General features: G+C 40.9%; 1 pseudogene; it reads left to right on the top strand.

The window, feature by feature from the left end:
• The first annotated feature begins 201 nt into the window (after nt 1-201).
• Nucleotides 202-4,732, top strand: LOC100354526 (ribonuclease P protein subunit p29 pseudogene; annotated as a pseudogene).
• The last annotated feature ends 1,893 nt before the right edge of the window (nt 4,733-6,625 follow it).

Genomic DNA, 6,625 nt, shown 5'->3' on the forward strand with positions numbered 1-6,625 from the left:
TTTTTTAGCCTCATTTCTGGTTGTTGCAGCCATCTCTATAAAAGCCAGATTTTTTTTAAAAAAAAGCTTCTGCTATCTTCATACAGGTACTACCTGACAGCATCTTGCCTCAGTCTTTTACTATGGACTTTCAATTCTCATGTTAGACCTCCATGGTGAGGATATTGGTAGAATTCATTTGTTGCTCACATGTGTGCAACTATGAAGAAGGGAGCTGACATCTTTTGGAGTAGGCCTTTGACTCAACAGTGTCAAGATCCTCCAAAGGATTATTCTGAGGTGAATTTCATATGGATTATTAAACAGTATCTAGAAAAAAAAATGGTATTTTTCTATAACAATAACCAATTCAGTAATATGCCTTTGAATTGACCTTCGTGACAAATACACTTCAATTTTCCATCTTTTCCCCTAATCCTTATATCAAATAACCAATAAAATACAGGCAACATATGCTAAAATACTCTAGAATTGAAGTAGAAAGGATTTTTTAAAATGGTTGGATTTTGGACATCTTCCCCATGTAGAAAGATAAAGATTGAAATTTGCTTTATCAGTACATTTTTGGTGGAGTGATGATAGTGAAAAACTGTACTGGAATAAGTTTTTATGTACTTGGAAAACAGATACAGACAAACAGAATGACAGATAGAGAAATGTTACACCCACTGGTACCTTCCCCAGATGCTCAGGATCTGAGAACTCAATACAAGCCTCCCACACAGGTAGCAGCGACCCAAGTACTTGAGGCATCACCTACTGCCTCCTATGATATCCATTAGCAGGAAGGGGGATTCAGAAATGGAGGTAGGACTCAAGCCCAGGCACTCTGGTATAGGATGTAGGCATCCCAAGCAGCATCTTAACCACTGTACCTGTCCATTCAACCCCATTTTTGTACTAGCTGGCTAAATGTTTTTTCCCTGACCTCTGTTTAACAAGGGTCAATTAACTTGTTCCATATACTGCTTCTTTTTAAACAAGGAATTTCTAAAATGGAATTGTGATCAAGCTACTACTCTGTAAGACTCAATTAAGTTACTATGGCTCAAAAGCCTTAGTAACATGTCTTGACACTATCTTCAGACTTGTGCCTTTGATATACTTGCTCATATGCTCTGTTACAATCTTTCCAATCTCCATACGGACTCTCAAAATCGCTAAAATCTCATTTCCTTCTTTATTGCAATTCATTTTGCTTGGAAAGCCCTTACCATAGATCAATTATAAAAACGGCTTGGCTTCACATCTACATCCTCCTGTTTGAAGCTGTGCAAAACATCTACAAATAGTGATCATTTTGTTTCAAAATATCCAGTAGATTCACTTTTTTGTTTCAATTCCTTATGTGTTCAATGAAATCATTTAAGAAAATGTTAATGCTAATAGCCTTTCCCCTTATTTCCATATATAATATACAATTTTGTACCATGTGTTTTCAGTATGTGTGAAGAACAAGCAGTAAAAGGAAACAGAGAGAGATGAAGAGGAGAAGAGCAGGAGGAAGAGGAAGAAAAGGAGGAGGAAAAAAATTGGGAATAATACAAGTTTTTTGCAACATAATTTAAAAGAATACTGTTTTGGGGACTGCACTTTGGTGTAGCAGGTAAAGCTACAACCTGCAGTGCCCGCATCCCATATGGGCACAGGTTAGAGACCCAGCTGCTCCACTTCCAATCCAGCTCTCTGCTATAGCCTGGGAAAGCATTAGAAGATGGCCCAAATGCTTGGGCCCTTACTAAACCCATTAGGAGACCCAGAAGAAGCTCCTGGCTTCTGGCTTCAAATCGGCTCAGCTCTAGCTGTTGCTGCCATTTGGGGAGTGAATCTGCAGATGGAAGACCGCTCTGTCTCTGCCTCTGTGTAACTCTACATTTCAAATAACTAAATAATTTTTTTAAAAAAGAAAAAAAAGAATACAGCTTTGTTTGATTTTGGAAGAAATTCTGATAAGGCTAATTCAGAATTATCTGGGAGAATAATACAAAGGCTATTTTAATAAGTAGATAAAATACATCACTTTTATTGTAAATATTTTATCTCTTGGGTATGAATATCAGATGTTCCTTCATACCATTTAAATATTCTCTCAATCTTGCATCTGTTCTACTGCAAGACAGATTTCAATCTATATATCATCCAAATTATCACCAAACCTCAATTATTCTCTGGATCAATTCATATGCAGTCATCCTTAAAAAACATTTGGCACAAAGTGTCTACTAACATAAAAGAGTTTTATAAAATACTTAATTCCCATTGACTCTCAGACCTTTTATTATTTATGTCCAAACCCATTAAATACTACTTAATGTAATTGTTATGCAAAATAAACAAAAGTATTTTGAATAGATAATCAAGATGATGTAATTAAGGTACTCAACTTGGGGCAAGCTACATTTGTCAAACATATCATCTTATAAAATATCTTTCTTTAATAAGTATCATCTTTGTGATATTTCTTAATCTGTTTCTGCCTCCACTTAGAATTTCATAAAAGAAGATGAGAATATGTGGGGAGCAACCCGGACTGGACTGGGTTACTGGAATTAAGACTTATTCTATGCATCTGCTCTCCCACAATATGGCGCTGGGAGAAAAGAAAACAGCTTCTACGCAGCTGCCTCTTGCCAACTTGAGTGATGACCTCCAGGAGCTGATCCTGCTCCTGATTGGAGGAGAGCAGCGTACTCGGCGTGTGGGCAGCTGAGTTGGGATTGGCGGAGGAGAACTATAAAGGAGAAGAGAGACGGCATGCACCAGGAACATCTAAGGGGAACATCTATCTGAAGGAACACCTGTGCAGCCCCCAAGAGAGCCGGCCGGCGGTGTGCCGCTCCCCCGCGGAAGTGGGGAATGTGGCAGGGGGAACCGCCCTTCCACGGAGGTGGAAGGGATGGTAGCCAACCCAGGAAGAACCAGCAGCAAGCCCGGGGAGGGCCGAGCAGACAAAAGAACAGCGCAGGGTCCTGTGTCGTTCCTCCACGAAGACGGGGAGCGACAGAATAGTATATAGCTCAAGTGGTATATTAACTAGGGGAGGAAGGTATGAAACACTCTGAGTTCAGATGATAATGGTGTTCATCAGTTGCTGGAAGAAAACATAGGGGAAACACTCCAAGACACTGGTGTAGGGGATGGCTCCTTGGATAAGACCCCCCCAAAGCAAGGGCAACAAAAGCAGAAATAAACAAACTATATCAAACTAAGAAGCTTTTGCACAGCAAAGGAAATAATCAACAGAGTGAAGAGTCATCCAACAGAATGGGAAAAAATATTTTCAAACCACCTATCCAACAAAGAATTAATATCCCTAATATATCAGCAGCATAAAAAACTCAACAACAACAACAACAACAAAAAAACAACTAATCCAGTTGAGAAATGGACAAAGGACTTCAAAAGACAATTCTCAAAACAATGGCCAACAAATACATGAAAAAATGCTCAACAACAGTTACCATCAGGGAAATGCAAATCAAAATCACAATGTGATCTCACCTCACCTGCTCAGAATGGCTAAAGGTCTCTTGGGTAACTCAGGATTGAGTGCAAGTATCCATTCCACTGGAGATTTCCAAGAGAGTGGTTGCAATGAAGAAGAGCTGGTAAATACCATGTAGAAAGGGAGAGAGTGTACAGCAGCTGAAGGAGACGCCATCAGAGTGCACTGGAAGGGCCCCAGAGTGAAGAGTGTGATCGACTATGGCTTATGTCAGAAAGAGGAAACAGGATTTGATGTGCGGCACCTGGGAGCCCAGTGGGCTGAGGTGTTTGTGAAAGCCTTCCTGAAACAGAAACCTTCATGAGCCAGAAGGCACTAGAGAACGAGATGCAGCACAAGGCCATGGTTCTGAAGTATTTCACCTGTTAGAAACCAAAGGAGAAGGAGAAAAAAAAAAAAATCCAGGGGGCCAGCGCTATGGTGTAGTAGGCTAAGCCTACACCTGTGGCATCAGCATCCCATATGTGCAATGGTCCCAACTGCTCCTCTTCTAATCCAGCTCTCTGCTATAACAATGGGAAGGCAGTGGAAGATGGACCAGGTGCTTGGGCCCTTGCCTCAACTTGGAGGACTTAGAGGAGGCTGCTGGCTCCTGGCTTCAAATCAGTCTGGCTCTGACCCATTGTAGCTATTTGAGGAGCGAACCTGTGGATGAAAGGCCTCTCTCCCTGTCTCTCCCTCTCTCTATAACTCAACCTCTCAAATAAGTAAAGAAAAATCTTGAAGAAGAAGAAGATGAAGAAGAGGAGAAGGAGGAGGAGAAGGAGGAGGAAATCCAAAGGCTTGTCTGCCAGGCTGAGGAGGGACCTGTGGTTCTTTGACATTAAACCAGAGCAGCAGAGGTAAAGTATTTATCTCCCACTACATGAACTTTGGAAACAGTATGTCCAGGACCTGTGCAATGGTCTCAAGCCAGACAGGCAGCCCCTGATGATTCAAGCCAAGCTGTTAAAGGCAGATCTTCATGGAGCTATTATTTTAGTAGCAAAACCCAAATGACCCTTGTATGTAGATGTCACAGGAATCCTTCTACAGGAAACAAAGGACCTATTTAAAATTATCACCAAAGAAGATTGCCTGACAGTTATGCCCGCAATAAACCCAGTCTTCACTGTGGAACTAGATGGTTTTATTCCCTACATTTACCGGAGCAAATTCCAGTTGCAGTCAACTGAATGATCTGCAAAGAAGTTCAAAGCAAGATGTGGACCCTTCTTTGCTACTTAAGGTGGTTGTTCAAGACAGCTGAGAATTAGAAATACCCTAAATGCCTACTTTGCAGTGAAGATATTCTGATTCTTGACTCTCTCCAGCCAGTGAAAATCAGAGTTAAGGCCATTTAATTAAATAGCAAGGGATGCCACACAGAGTATGGAGGGAGAAAATCAGGGAACAGAAGAACTGATATTTCTAGTCAATTTTGCATTACCCCTGTGGAGAGAGAAGACTGGTTGACTGGAAGCATGGGGTTATTAGGGTCTTTCTTTCTCATACTTCCCTGCGTCTTCTAAAGAATCAATTGTTTCTGTCACAATGAAGCTTACATGTCATTACGAACAGACTGTAAAGGAAGTCTCCCTGCTGTTCTAAATGCCAGGTTGGAAGGAAAGGGCTATCCAAAGTCGCACCTGGATGGTGCTTTTTACCTGTCTTTTGGGAAGCACTTGTCTCTAGCACTGTATTTCACAGTGGTGAGGCCTGACACATTCCTTCAAACTTTGCCTGCTATTGTGCTCTCTGACCTAGCTACGGTTTACTTTGCTGTTTCAGGAAAGGTGAAAGAAAATCGGGCAGTTGTTAGGTGACTTACAGCTCATTTATTTCTGGAGTTAGATGTGAGGTGAGATGGACCACACAGGCAAGATGCCAGGTCTAGTTGTGCTTATCAGTGGTTGTTCTGGTATAGACAGATGGAACCTACAACAGTGCTGTCATTCCAGAGTGTGCTAGATCCCAGAGGTGGGTTGCCTGCAGGAAAGTGACACCCTGCAATATTTTTCCAGGGTCCAGCAGCTAGGAAAGCCACAGTCCCCAGCAATGGAATCTTTTGGCATCTTGGTTGCATTATTGTTACTGGAAAATGTGACTTTTCAGTCTGATTCTAGTTCTGTGTTTCAGTGTGTCTGTAAGGCCAAAAACAGGTCAGGGACTGGCGTGAGAATAGGGAGGGCGCCAGCCTTGCACAGTCTGGGGTTAGGAGAGCTACAGGGGTTAGGATTCACGTGCTTTTCCTCTCTCTCTCTCTCTCTCTCTCTCTCCCTCTCTGTAGCTCTAACTTTCAAGTAAATAAATATATTTTTAAAAATGACTCAATGTCAGTCTGCTCTTTTGTTTTCATCATTGCTATGATTTGGATGTGGTTTGAGTTTGTGCCCCAAGGCTTCATGTGTTGGAAGTGTGGTCCCCGGTGTGGAACTGCTGGAATGTGATGTGGAACCATACAGATGTAGGGCCTGTAGTGAGAAGTGATTGGGTCATTGGCAGTCTCAGGAGCGACTAAGGTTTCTTGTGGGATCATGAGTTAGTTTATATGATAAAGTGTACATAAAAAAAGCAAGAATGGACCCTCCTCAGTCTCTCTGACTTCCTGTTTTGCCATGTGACATCTCTTTCTTGTACCTACTGCTACCACAATGTGAAGCAGCCACGCTACTTGGACTTTCAGCCTTCAAAACTGTAAGCTTAATACACTTGCTTCTTTTATAAATTATTCAATCCAGGTACTTCAATATAGTCTCAGAAATTGGACTATTATTGCCATGTAGTGGAAGTTCTAAAATATATCAGTGACAATACTTAAAAAAAAAAAGTCATTCTTGCAGTCATGAAGAATAGTCATGTACATCTCCCCAACTTAACCTTCAGTAAAACACTGATTTTGAAGAAAATATAATTATGTGATGTTTATGAAATATTTAACATACTACTTCACCCTTGGTACATAATTTTTAAAATTATAACAGTGCCTGGTATTGTTTATCATAGAAATTTATATAGGGTTTATGGTATAAAAATCCAAAGATCTGTTATGCAAATCTCAAGGAAATTTTTTTTTTAGTTTGGGGAAAAGGAACAGGTTATCTTTGCATACATTTTTTGTAGGAAACTGGACTCATAAAC

The sequence above is a fragment of the Oryctolagus cuniculus genome, chromosome 3 (genome assembly GCF_051225735.1).
Source record: "Oryctolagus cuniculus isolate XC-2025 breed Fujian yellow rabbit chromosome 3, ASM5122573v1, whole genome shotgun sequence".
Classification (NCBI taxonomy): domain Eukaryota; kingdom Metazoa; phylum Chordata; class Mammalia; order Lagomorpha; family Leporidae; genus Oryctolagus; species Oryctolagus cuniculus.